Source organism: Chanodichthys erythropterus, chromosome 18 (genome assembly GCF_024489055.1).
Source record: "Chanodichthys erythropterus isolate Z2021 chromosome 18, ASM2448905v1, whole genome shotgun sequence".
Taxonomy (NCBI): Eukaryota; Metazoa; Chordata; class Actinopteri; order Cypriniformes; family Xenocyprididae; genus Chanodichthys; species Chanodichthys erythropterus.
This window is the reverse complement of record NC_090238.1, coordinates 61188-86207: the sequence shown is the minus strand read 5'-3', so window position 1 is coordinate 86207 and position 25020 is coordinate 61188. Positions and strand designations below refer to the sequence as shown.

The window sequence follows — 25020 nt, the reverse complement described above, 5'->3', positions numbered from 1 at the left end:
TTATTAATCAAGGATGCATTAAACTGATCATGTGACACTGAAGACTGGAGTAACGATGCTGGAAATTCAGCTTTGATCACAGGAATAAATTACACTTTACTATATATTCACATAGAAAACAGCTGATTTACACTGGAATAATATTTCACTGTTTTACAGTATTTTTGATAAAATAAGTGCAGTCTTGGTGAGCAGAAGAGACTCTTTCAAAAGCAAAAGCATAATCCTACTGAATGATAAATCACCAGATCTTGGTAATCAGGTTCACACATTATTTCCTTGTGTTGTTGTCCTGAATACTTTATTCACAAGGCTTAAAATGTTTAAAATGTCCATACTTTAGTTTGACTGTAAGTAGTTTGGGTTATTTTGGTCATGGTGATCACAGTGTAACATGACAATGAGTGTCTGTGAGTGTGTTAATGTTGATGTGTGTCTCCATTAACACGACACAGTGAGCCGTTACCGCAGTCGCTCAGGTGAGATCTGATGGCCGTAGATGATGGTTCATGAAGTGTTAATGAGGACAAACTCTCTAGATCACGCTCAGTTAACTCAGCACAGTTATAAAGTATTTGTATTGATGTCTCATTATATGCACAGACTGATAAAGTGCATATTTATGATTGATTTATTTTGTGTTTTTGTGTTTGTTCAGGCCTGTTCTACACACTGTTTCTCTATTAAAACTCTAAAAGTGCACCGGATTTATCTCAGTAGTGTTCACTGCGCAGTGCACTAGTCTGTGTTTGTCAAGTTTTGTGCGTCATCTGAGGCCAAAGTTTGATTCTGACAGAAGAGAATATAATGATTGGAAGTTCGAGGTTTGTGCAAGAGAAAATGCTGAATTGTTTGAAGAATTGTGAAAAACTGCAGTGACTAGACTAAAAGTGTAACATTATCTTAAAGACAACTGAAAGTATTGTTTAATAGTTCGGTCAGTTAGGCCAGAATAGACAGATGTGAGTATCTTTCTCAGGAGTAATCAGTCTTAAATCTAGACTGCGTGATCACGTGGTGTTCAAAAGTGTGGCGAGATCAACCTGAGATATGTGTGTGTCCATATGAAGAGTTTTGACCACAACCTTTCTGACTCTTCCTCAAGTATCCAGGACATCTTGACATATTTATTACAGCAAAAAGGGTACTAAAGCAAACATATAATCACTGGGTTTCCGTCCTCCTCAAGATCTTCTGAGAACACTTCTGTTGACCCTTATACAACTTCCAGCTTCCCTGGTTTCACATCCCTCATCCTTCTGGATCTCGTTCAGAGTGTAATTTATGGCAGTAAGAAGTGAAACGACAGCGAAGCAGAAGGGTTTCAGTTCCCGAGAGTGAACTTCATGATGAACTGAAGGGAAAGAGTGTGTTTGCTGTGATGGATCAGCAGTCATTAGGGTGACCCGCTTCATCATCGCTGATCTGCGTTTGCTTGAATCGTTTAAAGGTAAGTGTTCAAACAATCAAACAAAACTCATTAAATCCTTGTAAAAGATGAGGCACTCTAACCTTATTCAGACAAGTTCATCTGAATCAATTCATTTCTCTTTGTGCAACTGTTCTTTTACACACATTTCAAATAATCTGAGCTTCTCTGAAAATAACTGCTCTGTTTGAGAGAGATTTCAGTCAGGACAGTTTCTTTCTGAAGAAATAAGGCTCTAGTTTGTTTAAGTATGCGCAAACAACGTGTTTATACTATTTAAAACCTAAACACAAGAGACATACATGTTACTTCACTTGACTTGTATTCAAAGTCACCAGATATTTCATATATGCCCAACAGTTCATTTTTAATTTAGGGTGAAAAGTATTACAGATTTCCTCACTTCTCATAGTATAGATTCACATAATGACACTTTAAAGGATGTTTTGTGCTGTTCAGTGTGCATTTAGTACATTTTAAAGTGTTTGCTCAATGAAACTGCCTTTCATTCTGTGTTCTCAGCCGAGTCAATTGTTTATTAAGACGTTTAATCCCAAATTTTTCCCAGACATGAAAATATCTAAATGATGTGTCTTTAGTGTCCCCTTGAAATAATCAGTAATTATTTTTTAAAACTTTTTATGGAAAAATTGGTGAAAAGTTGTGTTTTATGGTCGGTCACAACTGTGACCAGTGGGATAATGTGTATACTGAATTAACATATTGCTGCAGTCATCAGAATTATTATATAGCCCAGTTCTTCTCAAAATCCAGCCCATGTATTTACACATTTCATCTCATTACAGTTATCCATAAAAAACCCTTATACAAAATAATACAACCATCAACATATTTCAAAAATGTTACTTTATTGTAACATATATAATAATATTGTTATGTCACATGTCTGTCTGTTTTTGCACCATGCCCTATTTGTCACATGTTCTCCTTTTGTTCTTAGTTTCCTGCCACTTATTTGTATCCGTGGTGTCTATTAGTGTCTTCAGTTCAGCTGTGTCTCATTTATTAGTCTCGTTATCTCATCTGTTTGCTGTCTTTATAAGCCCTCAGTTATGTTGTTACATCACCTTACCATCATTTTGAGTTATTATTAACCTTTTGTGTTATTTGGAAACCTGCTTTATAGCATTTGAACTTTTAGTTTAGTGCAATTTTAACTGTAACTGTCACTGTGGCATTTTTCAGCCTTCCCTGACAACTGAAACTGGAAATCCTGTATTATCCCACTGGTCACTACTGTTTCCATCACCATGATTACTCATTCTATGACCACATTCAACAAAACTGAATAATTGTGAATTCATATATTAATATAGACACCTTAAAGATAATGAGTACCAGAAATCTTGGAGCCCTTCATATGACATGCAGGAACAAAAATAGTAGGGTAAATCATGCACAAGACAAAATAGTTAATCATGCACACAATTTAACAAATTGATGGAACAAATTCCATCAATTTAGAGCCAGGAGGTGGAGACGGGTAGGTTAAGGTATATGTAAAGTGGGAGGAGTTGGATTTAGAACCAGGGGGTGGAGATGGGTAGGTTTAGAGCCAGGGGGCAGAAACCGGTGGTTTAGAGCCAGGGGGCAGAGATGGGTAGATTTAGAGCCAGGGGGTGAAGACGGGTAGGTTTAGAGCCTGGGGGCAGAAACAGGTGGGTTTAGAGCCAGGGGGCAGAGATGGGTAGATTTAGAGCCAGGGGGCAGAAACGGGTGGGTTTAGAGCCAGGGGGCAGAGATGGGTAGATTTAGAGCCAGGGGGCAGAAACAGGTGGGTTTAGAACCAGGGGGTGGAGATGGGTAGGTTTAGAGCCAGGGGGCAGAAACCGGTGGTTTAGAGCCAGGGGGCAGAGATGGGTAGATTTAGAGCCAGGGGGTGAAGACGGGTAGGTTTAGAGCCAGGGGGCAGAAACAGGTGGGTTTAGAGCCAGGGGGCAGAGATGGGTAGATTTAGAGCCAGGGGGCGGAAAAGGGTGGGTTTAGAGCCAGGGGGCAGAGATGGGTAGGTTTAGAGCCAGGGGGCAGAGATGGGTAGGTTTAGAGCCAGGGGGCAGAAACAGGTGGGTTTAGAGCCAGGGGGCAGAGATGGGTAGATTTAGAGCCAGGGGGCAGAAAAGGGTGGGTTTAGAGCCAGGGGGCAGAGATGGGTAGATTTAGAGCCAGGGGGCAGAAACGGGTGGGTTTAGAGCCAGGGGGCAGAGATGGGTAGATTTAGAGGCAGGGGGCGGAAACGGGTAGGTTTAGAGCCAGGGGGCGGAAACGGGTGGTTTTAGAGTATAAGTAATGAGATGAAATGTGTAAATGCATGGGCTGGATTTTGAGAAGAACTGGGCTATATAATAATTCTGATGACTGCAGCAATATGTTAATTCAGTATACACATTATCCCACTGGTCACAGTTGTGACTGACCATAAAACAAAACTTTTCACACAATTTTTCCATAAAAAGTTTTAAAAAATAATTACTTATGGAAAAAATGCAACTGAGGTTGCAATGAAATTAACTAAGGAAATACAAAAGGTTGTTGAATGGCTAAATAATTCCTGTTTGACTCTAAATGTTGAAAAGACTGTAATCATGTTTTTTACAAACAGGAGCAAACTCAGGGACTGTCCTGAAATCTCAGTAAATGGGCAAAAAATCAAAAATGTGGATGAATTCAAATATTTAGGGGTTACCCTTGATAATACTCTTAGTTTTAAAAATCATGTTAAAAAGCTGAGTAACACACTGAAATTTAATCTTATAAACTACAGACACATAAGAAACTCACTTACTGTTGAAGCATCATATACATATTTAAATGCAATGATTCTCCCACATTTTCTCTATTGTATGACAAGTTGGTCTCAGGCATGTAAAACGGCCCTAAAACCACTTGAATCATTATATAAAAGTGCCCTTAAGATTCACGACAAAAAAACACGGCAGTATCATCACTGTCAGATACTCACTAAATATAGTATTTTAAATTTTGAAAATCTAATAATGCACACAAATGTATGCTTATTGTTTAAAATTATTCATAATGCTACTGCTCCTCCTTTGAAAAAAATGGTTACACTCTGCTCAGAAAAAACAACAAGAGCTACCCGATCAGTTACCAGGGGAGAATGCTGTATTCCTAAACGCAGGACTTCTTTTGGTAAATCATCTTTCTCTTTTATTGCCATAAATCAATGGAACGCACTTCCAACAGAGCTGATTACATGTACGGATTTTAAAACATTCTCATGTCGCACAAAACATTGGATGCTGTCACAGCAAACTTGTAGACATTTGTGAATGTATGTGTGAGTGTGTGTGATGGGGACTTATTTACAAAAGATGGAGGGAGGGGGGTAATTTGTTTTTAATGATGTGGAAATGTGTGTATTCATAATTTTTGAAATTGATGTTTTGTATAACTGTGATTTTAGTAACTGTTCATTTAATTATGTTTTATTTACCTGCCCAGGGGGAGCCAGGGGGAGGAGATGGGTAGGTTTAGAGCCAGGGGGCGGAGATGGGGAGGTTTAGAGCCAGGGGGCGGAAACGGGTGGGTTTAGAGCCAGGGGGCAGAGAAGGGTAGGTTTAGAGCCAGGGGGAGGAGACGGGGAGGTTCAGAGCCAGGGGGCGGAAACAGGTGGGTTTAGAGCCAGAGGGAGGAGACAGGTAGATTTAGAGCCAGGGGGCAGAGAAGGGTAGGTTTAGAGCCAGGGGGCAGAGAAGGGTAGGTTTAGAGCCAGGGGGAGGAGATGGGTAGGTTTAGAGCCAGGGGGGCGGAGATGGGGAGGTTTAGAGCCAGGGGGCGGAAACGGATGGGTTTAGAGCCAGGGGGCAGAGATGGGTAGATTTAGAGCCAGGGGGCAGAGATGGGTAGGTTTAGAGCCAGGGGGCGGAAACGGGGAGGTTTAGAGCCAAGGGGAGGAGACGGGGAGGTTCAGAGCCAGGGGGCGGAAACGGGTAGGTTTAGAGCCAGGGGGCGGAAACGGGTGGGTTTAGAGCCAGGGGGCAGAAACGGGTGGGTTTAGAGCCAGGGGGAGGAGATGGGGAGGTTTAGAGCCAGGGGGAGGAGACGGGGAGGTTCAGAGCCAGGGGGCGGAAACGGGTGGGTTTAGAGCCAGAGGGAGGAGACAGGTAGATTTAGAGCCAGGGGGCAGAGAAGGGTAGGTTTAGAGCCAGGGGGAGGGGACAGGGAGGTTCAGAGCCAGGGGGCGGAAACGGGTGGGTTTAGAGCCAGAGGGAGGAGACAGGTAGATTTAGAGCCAGGGGGCAGAGAAGGGTAGGTTTAGAGCCAGGGGGAGGAGATGGGTAGGTTTAGAGTCAGGGGGGCGGAGATGGGGAGGTTTAGAGCCAGGGGGCGGAAACGGGTGGGTTTAGAGCCAGGGGGCAGAGATGGGTAGATTTAGAGCCAGGGGGCAGAAATGGGTAGGTTTAGAGCCAAGGGGCGGAAACGGGGAGGTTTAGAGCCAAGGGGAGGAGACGGGGAGGTTCAGAGCCAGGGGGCGGAAACGGGTAGGTTTAGAGCCAGGGGGCGGAAACGGGTGGGTTTAGAGCCAGGGGGCGGAAACGGGTGGGTTTAGAGCCAGGGGGCGGAAACGGGTGGGTTTAGAGCCAGGGGGAGGAGATGGGGAGGTTTAGAGCCAGGGGGAGGAGACGGGGAGGTTCAGAGCCAGGGGGCGGAAACGGGTGGGTTTAGAGCCAGAGGGAGGAGACAGGTAGATTTAGAGCCAGGGAGCAGAGAAGGGTAGGTTTAGAGCCAGGGGGCGGAAACGGGTGGGTTTAGAGCCAGAGGGAGGAGACAGGTAGATTTAGAGCCAGGGAGCAGAGAAGGGTAGGTTTAAAGCCAGGGGGAGGAGACGGGTAGTTTTAGAGCCAGGGGGCGGAAACGGGTGGGTTTAGAGCCAGGGGGCGGAGATGGGGAGGTTTAGAGCCAGGGGGCGGAGACAAGGAGGTTTAGGGATATGTAAAGTGGGTGGAGTTGGAACTTGTGTTCTGCAGTGAGGACCATCTCCAATTTAGCAAATCGAGGTAACAAAATAATAAATCGTGCGCACAATTTAGCAAATCGAGGGAATGAATTAGTTAATCGTCTGCACAATTTACTTAACTTCCTTGCATATCATGTGCGGGGCTCTGTAGTTAACATACTTTATTAACCTTTTATTTTAAAGCTTTGCTGCAGCCATCATCTACTGATGGTGCAAACACGAATTAAACTGCTCTGGTCATGTGACCATTTGCACTAACCATGAGAAACTGCACATATTTCATTGAGACCCTTTATTGCACTAAAAAACAGTTTTAGCTTCATAAATGAAAACTTTCTTTTCGGTCACTGTTGTGATCGGTGGGATTAAATGGGTTACCCATGCATCACTGACACTGTGCGTAACACCGTCATCACTGCACTTACTCTGGTCTTCTCTTTCTTAGGAAAACTGAAGAGAAGAAAATGTCAAGAATTCCACCTGGATGATTTACTCATTTAAGTGATTAATAACAGGATAAATCTCAAAATGTGGAAGATAGAGGCTGGTTTGTGCTTCATTGGTTTGACTATAAGGCTGCTTCACTGCTGTGTTTTCATGAATCTGGTCAATGGATACTCAGTAAAGAACTGTACCGTCAGAGGGTCTTTGCAATATGCACAAAACATAAATGTGTTCTGTAATAAGAGGAACCTGCATTTTATACCAAGGAATATACCAGACAAAGCCACATATCTGGATGTTTCTGACAATGTCATACAGCAGATACACCAGGAGTATTTCTCTCATCTGTCTAATCAGACTAAACAAAACTAAAAAGTTTTATTGCACTACACAACAGGATCCGGGAAGTGGAGGACGGAGCGTTCAGCAGTTTGGTGGCTTTGCAGGAGTTGAATCTGGCCTTCAACAAACTGATAGACATCTCTGGAGGAATGTTTCAGGATCTGAGAAATCTCACTGTGTTGCATCTAAATGACAACTTGATCGCAAATATCAGCATCTCTGCATTTTCACCCCTGATCAGTTTAAGAAAAGTAAATCTGTCCAGAAATCATCTGAAGCAAATAAGCAAAGTTCAGCCACTCTTTTCATTACCTCAATTACAGGAAGTGCACATTGGGAGCAATAACTTCAGCTCTTTTCAGACCTCGGAGGTGTCCAACATATCTTTGAGACTGAAAGTGCTGGATTTATTTCAGAATCCTTTGGAAGTGTTCAGTGTCACTGCCGATATTTTCCCTCGCCTGGATAATTTGAGCTTGGCTTTTATTGCTAAAAACATGACATGGGATGTGCAGGACAGAAGCTATCTTCAAAGCGTGCGACATCTGAATCTAAGTGGAATACAGCTGCCCGTGGAGAAGATCACAGATCTCCTGCAGACCTTCAACTCTTCTCTGGCCAGCCTGAGGCTACACTCTCTGGGGGATGTAAAGGTGAAAGCTTTGATGAGGAACGTCTGTCTGATTTCTTCTCTGAGATTTCTGGGCTTGCAGAGGAACAACATTACATCCATATCCAAAGATGAGATGCAGTTCTGCACACAGTTAACCCAGCTGGATCTGTCCAACAACGGATTGAACAGTGTTCCTGCTGTCATCAGCAGCCTGCCAGGTCTTCAGTTTTTGGACCTCACCTTCAACCATATAAAGAGCATAAGTCGTGTTGATTTTGCCAACTTAACCCAATTACGGACCCTTCAGATGTACAGTAATTATATATCTTTTATTGACGACTTTGCTTTTAAAGATCTGAAAGGCTTAGAAACTCTAATGATTGGATCTAACAGACTCGTTCACAATGGATATTTTAAAAAGATCTTCAAAAACTTACGATTTTGGATCTAGCGAATAACAAGCTGGACACGGTCCGTAGGGGAGATTTTGAGTCCTTAAAATCCCTGAAGAATTTGTCTCTTCCAGACAATCAAATCTCTTTTATTGAAGCAGGGTCCTTCGATGGATTGACAAATTTAATTTTCCTGAATTTGCAATCAAACAAGCTCTCTCGGGGTTCAATAAAAGACTCTGTGTTCTCCAGACTCCCAAACCTGAAAACCCTTCTGTTGAACAATAACTATATCTCATATGACAACCAGAAGCCTCTTGATCATCCACCCTTTCAAAATCTGAGAGAGCTAAAGACTCTGCACATTTTTAGCCAAGGTCATAAAGGAATGCGTAATCTGCCCTCAAACCTTTTCAAGGGACTGAAGTCTTTGGAAAAACTTCAAGCAGAGAATCTCAATATAAACTCTTTAGATCCAGACACATTCACTTACACTCCTTATCTGTGGGAACTGGATCTCAGCAGGAATGAACTCCTTTCACTCACTACGAGAATATTTCTGCCCCTCCGGGTCCTCAAGACACTCCACCTGTCCAAAGTTGGCTTGCAATCTTTGGACTTTCTCATTAACGCAAATCTCAGTAAACTGCATCTGTTGCATGTAAGCACGAACGCCTTATCAGTCATTAACGAGACCTTGATCCGGTCTCTGCCGACTCTGATTTACCTTGATCTGCGAGGAAATTATCTCTCGTGTGACTGTACCAACGCCTGGTTCGTCAACTGGACCATCAGCAGCAATGACACTGAAGTCGAGAGTGCTTATGAACTCAAGTGCAATTACCCAGACAAAGTCAAAGGACACAAACTCCTGGATCTGGATGTGGATTCATGTAACGTAGATGTGGGGTTCTTCTGCTTCATCTCCACAGCCACACTAGTGTCAATGACCCTTCTCGGCTCTTTTCTCTTTCACTTCCTCAGATGGCAGGTTGTTTATGCCTATTACCTTCTCCTTGCTTTCCTCCATGATAACAAACAGCAGAGAAAGCCCAACGGTCTGCAGTACGATGCTTTTATTTCCTATAATGTTCATGATGAATTGTGGGTAATGAGGGAACTGTTGCCTCAGCTGGAAGGCGAGCAGGGCTGGAAGTTGTGTCTGCACCACAGGGACTTTGAACCAGGCAAACCTATCATGGATAATATTGTTAACGGCATTTATAGTAGTCGCAAAACCATCTGTGTGATTAGCCATCACTACCTGGAGAGTGAGTGGTGTTCCCGAGAGATCCAGGTTGCTAGTTTCCGTCTCTTTGATGAGAAAAAAGACGTTCTCATCCTGGTGTTCCTGGAGCATATTCCGAGTCATCAGCTGTCTCCGTACTACAGGATGAAGAGACTAATCCAGAAGAAGAGCTATCTCAGCTGGCCTGAACCCAGAGAGGACACCAGGGTCTTCTGGCAGAAGCTCAGAGTCGCTCTGGAAAACAAAGACTCCTCAGAAACGGAGCATCCATTGGCTGGGATTTAGGGATCATCTAACTGAACCTAACTGAAGAAAATATTCTGCGACTTTATTTTTATGTATAGCCTTTTCCCACCTTCTTAGACTATGATTGATTATAATGATCTCCTCTTTTACACATTTATTTCTCTTTAAATCAGGGATAACTGAGTTCATATCATTTTTCATTAACACTATATTTTTGTGTTGTTGTTTATGTTCTAAGTTTCTGATTTTCCAGTGGATGCTTCAGTGTTTAAAGTTGCTCTTTATAGTTTTAAATAGTAAGGAGTAATAATTACACAGAAGTGTTTGGATCTTTTCAAGACCAATTCAAAAGTGTGCAGAAAGATTTTGTTCCCCTCTCTTTGGCCGGTCACTCTACACGATCCCAGATGAGGATTAAGGGTCTAAAAGTATATAATGTAAATGTATTTTTTCAATCCTGAATGAAAAGGAGAAAAGATTAGCGTTTTCTCAGGCATCACCATCTTTATTAATGCGCATCTGAATCTCTTATTAATATGAAAGACATGCTCCATTCATTATCCTAAAGGACATTTCTACAAACACAACTTCTCTACAGGGTTATTTCAATAAACTGATCTCAGGGAGTTAGTAACGTATCGCTGTGCATGTAAACGTCTCAGTGTTTCTTACCAACATCTGAAGAATAATCATGTTGAAATAAATAAGGAAATAACCTCTTTCTTCTTTCTGTAGTCTTTGTGTTTACACATTAGGATCAGAGTGTAGTGAACACACACTCACAGTCTCTCACACACACACACACAATCACACGCACTCACACACACACACACACACACACACAGTGCGGGAATGAATGGTCATAGAGGGAGGGCATCTGAACTCTACGGCACCTTTAATGTCATGTCATGTTGTTATATGATGTTGTTCTTTGTGTTTATATGATCGTGACACACTCTTGTTCACTGACAACAACAAACACTGACGCTCCTGAATGGATGACGCCGGTGTCGTGCCGAAAACTGACTGCCGTCCGCGGGAGCGCGCACAGCATGTTTAAAGGGTATCGCCCCTGTTTCTACATGTCTACAACTGATTTTATCATGATCAAACGGCCATAACCTGCAAATACATATAACTCTGTGTCTGTGGTAATATGTCCATGCTAATAGCAAATAAACTTTTTCTGTAACAGATAAATCAAAATTATTAATTGAATTATTTTGCCGTTAATTGCTTAATCGAGCATGATTTTTACATGATTATAGCAGAAGCCTATTTTACTTGCTTTGTGTCAAACAATCCAGTCCTTTCTACCAAGTGAAATACCTTTAAATGGTAAATAAAACCAGACTGTAAAAAAAATATGGACGTAGTGTCCGTGACGTCACCCATAGAGTTCTGAACAGCAGTTTTGACGCGTAAATGAGGCCGCGGCCATCTTAGCTGCACGTGACCGCACGTCACTCCCGAATAACTGAAAATGGGCAAAGAGGCGGGACGAAGTTGGAGCCCATACGACTTGTTGCTGAAACCACGCCCGCCTAGCATATCTATCTTAGATACTATCTAAAATATTAATAAAGATAACAATACCATTAGAAAGTACTAAAGTTTTACTGTCAATCTACGGTGATTTTTAAGATAACGTTATAACGTTAGATGCTCTAACACCAGTAGGCTAATTCATTTGTGGGGTGTGCAAATAACACAAAAAATCAACTGGGACTTCATACCTTTAATGAAAAAGAGATCGCGAGATGAATCCAATCTGTTGCACTTGGGTAAAATGTCCATTTCAAAACATAAAAAACCCCTACTTTTTGTTCATGAAAGCATTAAATCCATGAAATCTTTATATATTATCCATCGTTTGCATTACATATCTAAGGAATGATTTGCTCTCCATCATCGTTCTTCAAGAAAGGATGCAATCTGAGCAGCGTTTATAATGTAAAACTCTATACATACAGTACCAGATATCTGTATAACTCTCAAATGTTCTCTCAAACTAATGAGCACATGTCCAAAGTATAATTTTTCAAAATAGTGCAGCAGTTTAGTCTAGTATCCAAGCAGTGCTGTCGGAGTTGTATATCCTCCTGGTATTGTCATTGTTGTAAATCTCAGGAACAAAACTTTTAGCCAATGCCACGACGATCCAACAACGTGTGTCCCGCATGCGAGCACATGTACACAGACTGACATCTGTCTCGAGTATGCAGCAAGCCATATATTGTATAAAATAATCCAGAAAAAAGGCACAAATACGGCTGAGATGCCAAATTCAGTGGCTGGAATTAACTGAGGTAACATGATGACGGCTCACAGACAGCAGCGCCAATCCACCTGTCACTCAAGTGACCACGCCCTTAATTATGCAGAACATTAAGGCTTAATATAATTTAAACGGATGAGTTATAAAAAAATTCACCCCCCTCAGAGTTGACATGAAAGGCAAAATTAGCAGTATAGACCAAAACTCAATTTGAACCAGAGTGCAAACATGTTTTTTTCTGCAGTAAACTTGGCTGTTTTAACATGGTGGTCAATGAGATTCTGCTCCCTTTTGCAGCCTGTCCCTAGCGGCCAGTCGATGAATCGCAGTTTAAGTTACTTCCGTATTGTCTTCACGAGAAACTGGGGGAGGTTGCCGCTTGAATAAAACCCATAAATTGCAGTTTTACACTTGCTGAAAAGGGATTACAGCATCTATTTATTGAGTAAACTGTTAGTTCCCATCCGGCTCCAGTGCCTGTTCAAAGAGCTGTGCTCCAACGCCTGTTTCGCCGTGAGGTTCATCACGTAGAACTTGTCGGTTGTTCTCACGTCGTGACACATGAATTTCGCCACTTAAATGCGGTCGTCCTCCCCGTGAGTGTACTTGGCCTGCAAAAATAAAATAAAGGCAAAGGGTGGTGAGATGGACACGTACCGCCACGCTGAGACAAAAAAGGTGCTCGAGAAAGGGATGCTTACGTGGCTGGCGATCGAGGTCCTCAGGTCCATGAAGGTCAGACAGCCAGGCAGCTTCATTTCCTTCCACACCTCCTGGAAGTAACTGTTCAAGTTTTTGCAGGGGTTCGGCGTAGAAGTGAAGAAAAAATGTTTGGCCGTCTTCCCCCCCCCGGCAGCTTGTTCCTCAGCGCCAACGCCTGGCCCGCCCGTACTCCTCCTCCAGCAGCGCCACCTGGGCCACCCCGTAGGCCTGATTCGTCTTGTGGCTTTCGATCTGAGAAGAAACGACACAATGCGAGTAATAACACAACCGTGCCGGGTGCGGCTAGAAAAACAACAATCGGGTTAAAAAATGTAAACCGCTCACGTTTATTACGTAGGATTTCTCCGACGTTGATTTCCTCACACCCTCCACCTCCTGGATGATCATATTTTGATATACGCCTGGAGGCGTATGATGGAGGCGAGAAACGGAGAAGTGGCCGTAAAAACGCCACACGTTCTTGGCGGTGGGTGCGCTCTCCAAGGTGGCTGAAACAGACAAACGAGAAAAAACAAAAACAAATTAACATCAGCAACTTGAACAAAAAACAAAACAAAGGGCCTGTACACGGATTGCTATCGGGGTCCCTGTCGAATAGGTGGCAGGTGGGAGGCCGCCGCCCTTACGCGGACCCCGTAGGATGTCTGTGGATAGAACGAATGTGCGTATATTTACCCAGTAGCTCGGGGATAGCTTGTTTCGAAAGCTCGCAGCTTCCTCCTTGGAGGCCTTCACTGCTGCCTGGTGCGCCACCACGCTCTGAGCATGGACTTTAGGATCTGCCACATCTCCCGCCGAAGCCTGATCAGGACAGTCTTGGTTAGCCTGCATGTCGAAGGAGGGGTTTCAGCCAAGTAATTCATGTACTGGGCCTCGTTCTGGGCATAGTGTTTTATCGTTGTCTCCTTGACATGAGATTGTCTGAGATATGATATCCACCTGCACAGAAAAATGAGAGAAAGAGAGAGAGAGAGAGAGAAAGAAAAACAAATCATCAAAAACGGCTCATTCAAAAACAGCAGACTCCAAAATACACCAGTACAACTTCATTAGTTGAAGTCACTCCCGCCTGCTATCTATTCGACGGGGACCCTGTAGGATGTTTGGGGATGCAGCAAGTTTCACAATGACAACAGGGGGTTTCGTTTCATGGCTTTTAACATTCATTACGCTATAATTACACAGCACTAGCAGAAAAACGTTCAAAAATCTCAACGTTTGTACTAGTGGTGGGCCGTTATCGGCGTTAACGTGAGACTCTTATCGGCGATAAAAAATATTGCCGTTAATCTATTCTCAAAGTTGGGTTGGGAGCTGGGTTTATACTACGCAAGCTATGATGACTTTCACCTTGATATTTTAGCTCGGATGTATACCTAGCCGAACTGACCCTTCGCAAAGACCCGCCCCCCTTATTAACTGTTGCTTTGTCCGACGAGCCATGGCGCCGTCACGCCACACACAGTGATAAATGCATCACGGATCAAAGTGGATAAGTCCCAGCATTCAACCTGTGTAGTTTTTAAGAAATTCAAACAATAAAAACCGTTTTGTGGCTCTTTAATTTGTTGTGACCATGATCGTGACAGATTGCTGTAGCGCCTCAGCTCAAGAGGCTCGTGAACCGATCATCTCTTACTACGAGTCCATTTATAGCATCAAATAAACATCAATGAACATGAGAATCAATCTTGTTTCAAACGCGGAAAGATGTCAATATACACAATTTTTCAAGTTTAACTCCACCGATTTTAATCTTCTAACTCCTGACTGCTTTGTCGGACAAAATGGCGGTTTACTTTTAGTCATTATTTGGGTAGCACACATATTCTGAATGTCTTCGGCAGAATTCAAATGAGCCATTTTAATCTAGATTAATATAGATTAATTCCAAGATTACAGTGAGATTAATCTAGATTAAAAAAATTAATCTATGCTCACCACTAGTTTGTACACAGGTGGCTCTAGCTCCGACCCCCGGCAAGGGCGATTCCCTAATGAGCGGAAGCATAGCGAAGGCAAACTGCTATGCTATGGGCAAATGACTTGTAAGTAAATATATCATAGTAAATGGGGTATATTGTGTTTAATGGGTTAATAAATCAAGGTTTGTGTCGGCCTTTCCTTGTAGGCCGTGGATTCAGGTATAGCGATTAGCCTATTTTGCACGCACTCCACTCCAAACGCAGGCTTTCATTTCAAAATTAATTTCGTTTATTAAAAGCAAAAAGTTTCGTTTCAAAAGCATTTCTAAATTAAGTTCATAATACCAACAAACGAAAATCCAAGCAAAATTAAAGGGGTCAAAAAACTGTTAGTAACCACCATTCCCAAATCCAAACATTTGTTTTCTCTCTGTCACTTCCCCATCCGCCCTTATACGCGGTGACATATACATCCGTACAACCCAAACAGGTGAATTAACTAAATAAGCTCACAAAATAAAAACACATATGCACATATAATAATAATTAATAATATACATAACATAATAAATAAACTCCATTTCAAATTTATATACAAACGGCTACAGTAAGGTTATTGGTCTTGTTTAGTGCCTTTTGTTTTCATTATTTTATATTGTTATATATTATATATTGTTATTTGTTAATTTATTTATTAATTAATTAATTAAATTTTTTTGTTTGTTTGTTTGTTATATGTGACCCTGGACTATAAAACCAGTCATAAGGGTCAATTTTTTGAAATTGAGATTGATACATCATCTGAAAGCTGAATATTCAGTGGGTACGGAAAGCAGCCATTTGCTAAAATCATTTAAGTTCATTTGTTTTCCTCAATGTACACACAGCACCCCATATTGACAGAAAAACACAGAATTGTTGACATTTTTGCAGATTAATTAAAGAAAAACTGAAATATCACATGGTCCTAAGTATTCAGACCGTTTGCTGTGACACTCATATATTTAACTCTGGTGCTGTCCATTTCTTCTGATCATCCTTGAGATGGTTCTACACCTTCATTTAAGTCCAGCTGTGTTTGATTATACTGATTGTACTTGATTAGGAAAGCCACACACCTGTCTATATAAGACCTTACAGCTCACAGTGCATGTCAGAGCAAATGAGAATCATGAGGTCAAAGGAGGAACTGCCTGAAGAGCTCAGAGACAGAATTGTGGCAAGGCACAGATCTGGCCAAGGTTACAAAAACATTTCTGCTGCACTTAAGGTTCCTAAGAGCACAGTGGCCTCCATAATCCTTAAATGGAAGACGTTTGGGACGACCAGAACCCTTCCTAGAGCTGGCCGTCCGGCCAAACTGAGCTATCAGGGGAGAAGAGCCTTGGTGAGAGAGGTAAAGAAGAACCCAAAGATCACTGTGGCTGAGCTCCAGAGATGCAGTCGGGAGATGGGAGAAAGTTGTAGAAAGTCAACCATCATTGCAGCCCTCCACGCAGCGCGAGCTCGGTCCTCAATCCTCGATCATACGGCACCACAACAGGGCTGTTTGAATTCGCTAAAATCTACAGTAAGATGAAAAAGCGCAATATTCCCAACAGCTTCTATGCGAAAGCTGGAAAAACGTTGTGCAACCAATGAACGATTAGTTCATGAGTAGTTAAAGATAAATAACCTACTGTTTATTAGATTTACTGTAGTAACACTAAATGCAAATCTGGTATTTGCAGAAATGTGGTCAGTTATATTAATAATGCATGTTCTATATAGTAATTCATGTAAATGTATTACAGGGGTATCTGAAGCATCTTTGTACTATTATTTCTTATGAAGCTAACGTTATGTTAGTTCTTGCATTTGTGTTGTACTAAATGTGTTTATACTTGTGTTTTAGACAAATGGAATAATTTGTGAAGCAAAGACTACAACAACCTGCTATTTAATGGAAACATTTGAAGGTAATTATTTAAATAAGTGACAACTTTTTTAAAATACTGTCAATATTTCATTTTTTCTGTTTTATTGTAACACAGAGCAAGAAGTGGATGAAAGTTTTATTATGCTGCTGGATGACAGTGGTTCTCAACTGGTCCTAGATTATCCCCAGCAATACACATTTGTGATGTCTTCTATATCTGACACCCTTTTCCGGCCTTGGAGTCTCTCTGCTAACAAGCTGGTTATTTAAATCAGGATTAGAAAGACAAAATGTGCAGTGCTAGGGCTACTACAGAACCAGGTTGTTTGGGAAACACTGGGGTACAGTTTATTACTCTTGTTTTGTTTTTTTCTCAGTTGTCTTCCTTCATTTTAATACATTATGTTTTAATTTAAACAGAATCCAAGTTGTTTAATGACTGACAACGATTTAGTATCAAAAGAACGCAAGAAGTCCTCACAGCCAAGCTAATGTGTTCATTAGACGTACAACACCTCAACAAACTGCATGGATTTTATCCTTTGGAACAAAAACTATTGAAGAAATGGAATGCTGAGTTTAATGATGTTCAGAATAGTGAAGGGTTGTTTTATTTTGGGAAAAAATGTATTGACCATGTCATGCTTATGAAATTTGTCCACACACACGTGGTATAAATAAAATTTTTTAAACTTGTCTTTCAAAGATGGCCATGGAGAAACTGCCTTCAAAACCCTTCCCGCTGTCCTGCCATCATCGCCATGTCTCACAGATGGGAAAATGGTGCTGAAATGAAGCACAGCTTAACTGACAATCACCCTGTAAGTAAAAGCAACACTGCAAAATTAGCTTTGATAAATTACACTGCTCTGTACATATTGATTCTGCTTGTTAATGTGTTAGTTTACCCAAAAATGAAAGTTCTGTCATTAATTTCTCACCCTCATGTTGTTCCACAACTATAAGACCTTTGTTCATCTTTGGAACGCAAATCAAAATCTTTTTTAAAGATATTTAAAGAAATTTCTGTCCCTCCATTAAGAGTCCACGCAACTAAAATTTTTATTGCCCAGAAGGGTTATTTGAAATTATTTAAAAAATGAAAAGACACTTTAAACCTGAAATTAAACCCGCCAGTAGGTGGCAGCAAGTCCCTGCTAATGAGCGAGTCATTGAGATTCAAACGATTCATTAAAACGGCAATTCAGGAAGTGTTGCTCAGAGACGCAAAACAATTCTGTGGACTTTGTTTGGAACTATTTTCGTTGGCGAAATAGAGTGAAACAGGCTATTTAGTGTCTAAAATTAAAGTCCATTGATATTAAGTTATTGTTCATTAAACTGTACGCCGAATAAAATCAATATCACATTTGAAATTGTTGATATTTGGAGAAAAATTGCGCTGTGTAATGTTGGTGAACTATATTAAGTGATATAAATATAAAGGATATACTGGAGCATTTTTGCCTCTTACCTTGAATTCTGGGTCATTCTAAAGGCATTTTAATAGACTAAACCACGCGCAGTGAAAGCGTACACTCTAAACATGCACGCGCACTAGTCTAACCTAACTGTTACTAGACTACGTCACATATTGCATGCGTGCGCTCAATGGGTGTGTTTTTGTTTGGTTTTGTAAATTGAGGGACATACTTGATAATTTCAGATCGTTAAATCAACAATTGCGATATCATAGACAGACGATACATATCGCACACCCTACAACACTGGCCCGATCAGACAAGTGACCGTTCCGTCTACTGTCCCGAGCATCGTTCACACTAGCCCCGGGCAGTCCTTATTGTCGAGCCCTGAAACTTCATCCACTGTTCCCTTAACGCTGTGCTCTTTGGGAAGCTGAATTAACCCTTTAACAGCAGGTGTAATGCAGTGACTATATGTTAATTCAGTACAGCACTGCTTCAGTGTAACTTTTACATAATTTTACATTGCTTATGTTGTCACAGTGCATGCCAACTAAACTTTATTTATTCTTTGAAGGTTGGCACTACCTGAGCAGTGAGACAAGCCAGGATCCACATGACTTGATGCCTTGAGGACAAAGAGAACTCCCAAGTTTTTTATGTATATATATATTTTTTGGATCCACTTCAAATGTTGACTATTAAGAGGGATTCCTTCAACACTGCTGCCTCCTTAAGAACTTTGATCATCATCATTAGGTCCAACATATTTGTGGTTTTATTACTTAAGGTATGTTTACAACACATCAATGCATACAATGTACAGTGTTGACCAACAAAATAGAACCGGAGTCCTATTCCATTATTCCTACCTGTGGCCGACCTCACTGCGGACCTCAAGCGCCTGCTGTACGTGTGATATGTTTATTTATTGAAGGATTTAATGTTATGAATTTATGTGTACTCGTAGTTTTTCATTTAGTGTTCATTTTGTATTTTTGTGTTCTGTATATTTTATGTATGAGTTTACATGGTTGCGAAGGTTTTAAATATAGGTTTTAATTGTGTACTGTTTGCAAATTTATAGGTTTTGAATTTAATATTTACTGTACACTTTTGTAGGTTTAAATAGTGTTCATTTTGAATTTTTGTGTTCTGTATACATATTTTATTTATGTTTTGAGTTTACTCTGTACATGTTTGTGTAGGTTTTGAATGTGTACTGTTTGTACAAATTTGCATAGGTTTTGAATTTATTTACACTTGTGTGTTTTGAATTTAATATGTACACTTATATTTACATTAAATGGCTCCACAATATTTAATTTGTCATTTAAAATATATTTGTTAAAACATATTATTTTATACAAATAAACAATCTAGAAAACAAAGTGTATTTTATATATTAAAATAATGTAATGAATAATAGTCATAATTAGTAAATAACCCAACAAGTAACCCAACTATGGGTTAACATAGCACCCAACCATTGGGTTAAAAATAACCCACAGTTGGGAAGGTGCTATGTTAACCCATAGTTGGGTTACTTGTTGGGTTATTTTTAACCCAATATTTTTTAGTGAGTAGAATGGAAAAACCCCTTTGACAAGCTCCTGCAGCGCTACTATCATCCAACACACCACAACAACTCCAGTGAGCAGCACATCACACACACACACACACACACACACACACGCTAGAAGAAGCACAATCACAATCAAACAAGTGTCACAGCACACAACACAACTTCAGCACAAAAGAAACTTTCACAGCTGCAACACCTGTAAGATTGTGAGGAAACAAACGAGCTACATCACAAACATTCATCTTCACAACTGAACAACACTTCACTAGCATGACCCCAAATTCATCAAACATGACAAAGACATGACGTACCTGGATTGACAGGATAGAGAAGAGTTTCTTCTGTGACAGTCAAACACACAAATGACGAACACGTGACTGAATTCACTAAAGCCATCTCCATCAATGATGAGACACCTGATGAGGTCTCGGCTACGTTTACATGCACCCAAATTATCCATTTGTAATCGGATTGACGGATTGAAAATTATTAATGTAAACGCCTTAATCGATCCGACTGAGCTCGATCTGAATGAAATTTCGATCGGATTGGAAGGGGTGGTTTCAGGGCCGTGCACAGACCTTTTGAGGGGCATGTGCCGAAACTAAAAAAGTCAAATGCAGTTACGCCGGGTTATTGACAAGCGAATATCATCACATTAGGCTACGTCATCATCAATAGGTTATGAGCGCTCAGTTTTTCCTGTTGTAAAATACGTTTGGCCAAAATCTCAATTTATAAAAGATGTAGTACTACTGTATGCACAGGCTATTTAAGGCTATTTGTATGCTATTGGCTATGACAAATGCTAGCCCCCTCTCTCTCCGCCGCCGGTCTCAGGCCTCAAATGCATAAAATATAAAACTTTATAGACATACTAGTGTTTCTTTCGTAAAGACAACGTTAGCCTACTTATTCAAACAACAATATTTATTTACCGTTGCAAGACGTTCAGCTGCTCTGCTGTGGCACTTCAGCGGCACTCAGGGGGCGGAGTTAAGAGGTTTGACTGACAGTTTGAGCGGAACCAAAACAATTTTGTCACAAGCTCTTTTTAATAGGCCTACCTTTATTAGGCTAAATATATTTGTAATTCCTTTTCTAATCCGATCAAACAGCAAAAAATGACCATGTAAACCCAAACGCTTGAATCCGACTACTTTCTCAATCGCATTCAGAAGTCTCTGGAGCACATGCGCAGTGCAGTGTTGACGCATAAGTTAACGTTCACGTCTTTAGTTGTGAAGATGTGCCAACAGGCAGTGGCGTAGCTGTATCCCTTCCTCAAAATTTTGTAAATCTCTCCGTTTTAAAACAAGAAGGGGAGCCAATGGATATCACACAAGAAGCAACGTGCAAACTTTGTGCAAGAGTTATGCGGTGAAAGATCAACCTCGGTCAGTATTCACTGCAGAAATTGAAAGTAAAAAGTGACAGAGCTGTCTGGCGCTGCATTAACGGAGCATATTCTCTCAGAGACGAATTTCAACATAATATGCTGATAACAGTATATAACTGTCTTAATTGAATCCATTATTTCTCTCGTGGCCGTACATGGCAAATGAGAATAATAGTATTTCGTGTATATAGGATGTTGTTGTTTTTTAAGTCAGTGCTTGAAGTAACGCTGCACTTAATTTTCATTGATGACAATATTATAGCCTACACTCTTAATAATTTTATAGGCCTATAATTCATTGTACAGGCTAAGACCTAAAAAATTTTTCAAAGATAGCAAATAGCCTAATCTTATATATTATCCTCAGAGCACGCCAGTTATGCAGTGATGCGCTATGAAATTATTGCGGGGCAAATTTATTTTAACATTAATTTAATAACGAAAGAAAGAAGCCTAACCTAATAGTAATGTAACAGGCCTACATTAATTGGAAATGCCAAATCCTCTTAATATTGCCTAGATTTGATGCTTTTGACAATATCTCGTCGATACATGATCATCGTTTGTTGACGGGTTACTGCAAGTGTGACTGATATGACGTCACACACGCAGAGCGCGTGCGCAAAAGTTTTAATCGGAATGTATATAAAACACATATAAACGGATATATAAATCAGATTACAATGTTTAGAGTACATGTAAACAGATTCAATTCATTCGGGTTGACGAAAATTGGTGCATGTAAACGTTCAGTCCAAGTAGGCCCATTCATAATTGCGATCACACATCATTATATAACATTCCTGTTAAAGTATCTAGCTAAAGTATCTAGGTATTATCATTACGAGAAAGAGATGCATGGAACTTAATTATTTAGAAAAATTAAAAAAGGCCAAAACTATTTTAAACAATTGGTTACAAAGAGACCTTTCTATTTTTGGTAGAGTATTGTTGTCTAAAGCAGAGTTTCTGTCAAGGATCATTACCCCACACTTGCTTTAGCCCCTTCTTCATATGTTTCTAAACTAATTAATCGCTCGTTGTATAATTTTATCGGGAAGAATAAGACTCATTTCATTAAGAGAAATGATATAGTCAAACCCTATGACCTGGGTGGTTTAAACATGATTGATTTTGAACAGATGAATGGCATGTTCAAGTTTAAATGGTTGCAAGCATTTTTATACAATTCTGAGAACTTTTGGTTTAAAATTCCAGCATCATTATTTAAGAAATTTGGTGGCATTGAATTCTTACTTAAATGTGATTTCGATATTTCTAAACTTCCAATTAAATTATCTGCATTTCATCAAGTTTTGCGATATTGGAAACTAGCACACACCCATAACTTTATATTTATACCCATAACTTTGTATATTCTACATAGAAAGAAATCACTCTTTTATGAAGATTGGTTTGGTAGAAATATTTGGTTTATAAAGGATCTCTTTGACGATGATGGAAGGTGCTGGACTACAATGCTTTTACTATTAAACATGCTATCGCATGCCATCCAAAACAGTTTTTCACAGTAATTTCAGCCATTCCTTCTGGACTTAAAATTATTATGAAGGGTTATTTATCATATAGCCAATTTACACCAATTTTACCATCATTATACCTTGGGCAATCTGAATTTAAAAATAAGAAATGTACAAATGTTTATATTAGACAAATATTCAACAATATCGTTTCCTTACAGGTCTTCAAGGAATTATTTGGATATTTTCTTTGATAAACAAATGCTTAAACACATTAGAACCTCCTATTTAAAATTTCCAGTTCATCCCAAAATTAAAGAAACTCACTTTAAAATCGTATAAGATATTTATCCCTCTGGAGAGTTTCTAAGGGTTAGATTTATTTAACATTGAAATGATATTATGTAAATTTTGTAATTCTTCTCCAGATAATACAGAGCATTTTTTTTTTTTTTGCTTGCAAATATTCTAGTGTCTTCTGGGAAAAAGTGCAATTATGGTTAAAAGAGGGAAATGTTGATTTGAACCTGTCCTTTATAGATATTAAATATGGAAACTATGAAGAAGACGGTAAAAAAGTTTTTTTGATTAATACCTTACTCTTGTTAGGAAAAATTTTATTATAAATATAAATATTATATTAAACATATAAATATTACAGTATAGAAAAATACTATACATACATTTCTAGTTAAAATCGAACTCTGAACCCTGAGCAAAGGATCATGGGGGCTGAAGTGTCCATCAGTTGTAAATCCTTCATTCTGAAGGGCCCTTTGAAGTGTCCAGTTTGGAGCACTTCAATATGGCGGCCATGATAGTGTTCACTCTGAAGTGCCCTTCACAGGGTGATATATCCCGTTTGAAACGCACCGTTGATGTTTAGACAAGGCAAAGTTATTTATATAGACAGCAATATAATCAACACTTTCAAGGTCCAGAAAGGTACTGAAGACATTGTTAAAACAGTCATGTGACTGCAGTGGATCAGCAAGAATACTTTTTGTGCAAGAAAGCACTTAGGAGGACACATTTAGGAAGCAAAAACACATGGACATGAATGTGGAACAAGAGTCCATGCATGATTTCACAAAGAATTCCAAGAAGATTATTATTATTTATTTCAACGTATGCCTTAGTTTTGATACTTTAAAAAAAGTCATTTGAAAGTCGTTTATTTTCATTTGTTTTGGCGTCTCAGAGAATGGTTTATTTCAAGCCCAGAATGGCACTTAAAAGCACTTAATTGATCTCAGTCAGCTTCGTCATTGTTCACAGTACAAGTGCTGTCACAGAGAAACAACGAACTAAATGCTTATTTTTGATAGAAAATATTGTTGCATGCATTGCGTACTATGCATTTAAAATATAAAAATGTTGATTTTTCTAAACAATAATCCAATTAGTTGTTCATCGTCTTATTTTCTCTTTTATATTTAATATTGCTCCTTAATTAAGCAAAAACACAATTTCTCGATGGGATTTTCAGTAGAATACTCGATGACTAAAATATTCGATAGCTACAGCCCTAATTAGCGTGTGTGTTAGGTCCTGTCAGTTTTCTGTGCACACACACACACACACACACACACACACACACACACGTGAACACTGAATTCTGTTCGCTTCCGCGTCTATTTGTGTTTGAACGGACACATTCACCCAAAATGATGTTAAAATGTCCGTCTCTGCGAGAATCCTTGTACACACAGCTGCTCATGACTTAGGTAACGCAATCAAACAAACCGGATGTGGATCATTATAATCGCTGCTTTGTGTCATGAATGTTAACAAACAACAAAACACAGAGAGAAAATCACTTTTGCAGCTTTAACACATTAATTATATTCAGTTTATACAGAAGACTATGCAGTGTTATTTCACATTTGATTCATTTTCTCTACTTTCTCTATTTATTGTATTGCACTCCAATCATTCTAGAGTTAATTATTTACAAATAAAGCTACTTAATTTATCTGGTGAATTTATTTCATATCACGATATATCCTGCAGAAAAACAAAATATCACAATGTCATTTATTCCAGTATGGAGCAGCTCTAGAGTTGAGTTTGATCCCACAGCTTTCCTCCTCTGAGAGCGTCTGCTGAAGCCCATGATGCTCTGCTCTTGAAGAAGATGACGGACACACTCGTCTTTTCTCTTCTCCTCTGAGAGTCTCTGCTGCGGCCCATGATGCTCTGCTCTTGAAGAAGATGACGGACACACTCGTCTTTTCTCTTCTCCTCTGAGAGCGTCTGCTGCGGCCCATGATGCTCTGCTCTTGAAGAAGATGACGGACACACTCGTCTTTTCTCTTCTCCTCTGAGAGTCTCTGCTGCGGCCCATGATGCTCTGCTCTTGAAGAAGATGACGGACACACTCGTCTTTTCTCTTCTCCTCTGAGAGTGTCTGCTGCGGCCCATGATGCTCTGCTCTTGAAGAAGATGACGGACACACTCGTCTTTTCTCTTCTCCTCTGAGAGCGTCTGCTGAAGCCCATGATGCTCTGCTCTTGAAGAAGATGACGGACACACTCGTCTTTTCTCTTCTCCTCTGAGAGCGTCTGCTGCGG

The 25020-nt window shown here is 40.1% G+C and overlaps 1 pseudogene; it reads left to right on the top strand.

Annotated features, from left to right (window-relative positions):
- The first annotated feature begins 1343 nt into the window (after positions 1 to 1343).
- Positions 1344 to 10083, top strand: LOC137006330 (toll-like receptor 13; annotated as a pseudogene).
- Positions 10084 to 25020: the final 14937 nt, after the last annotated feature.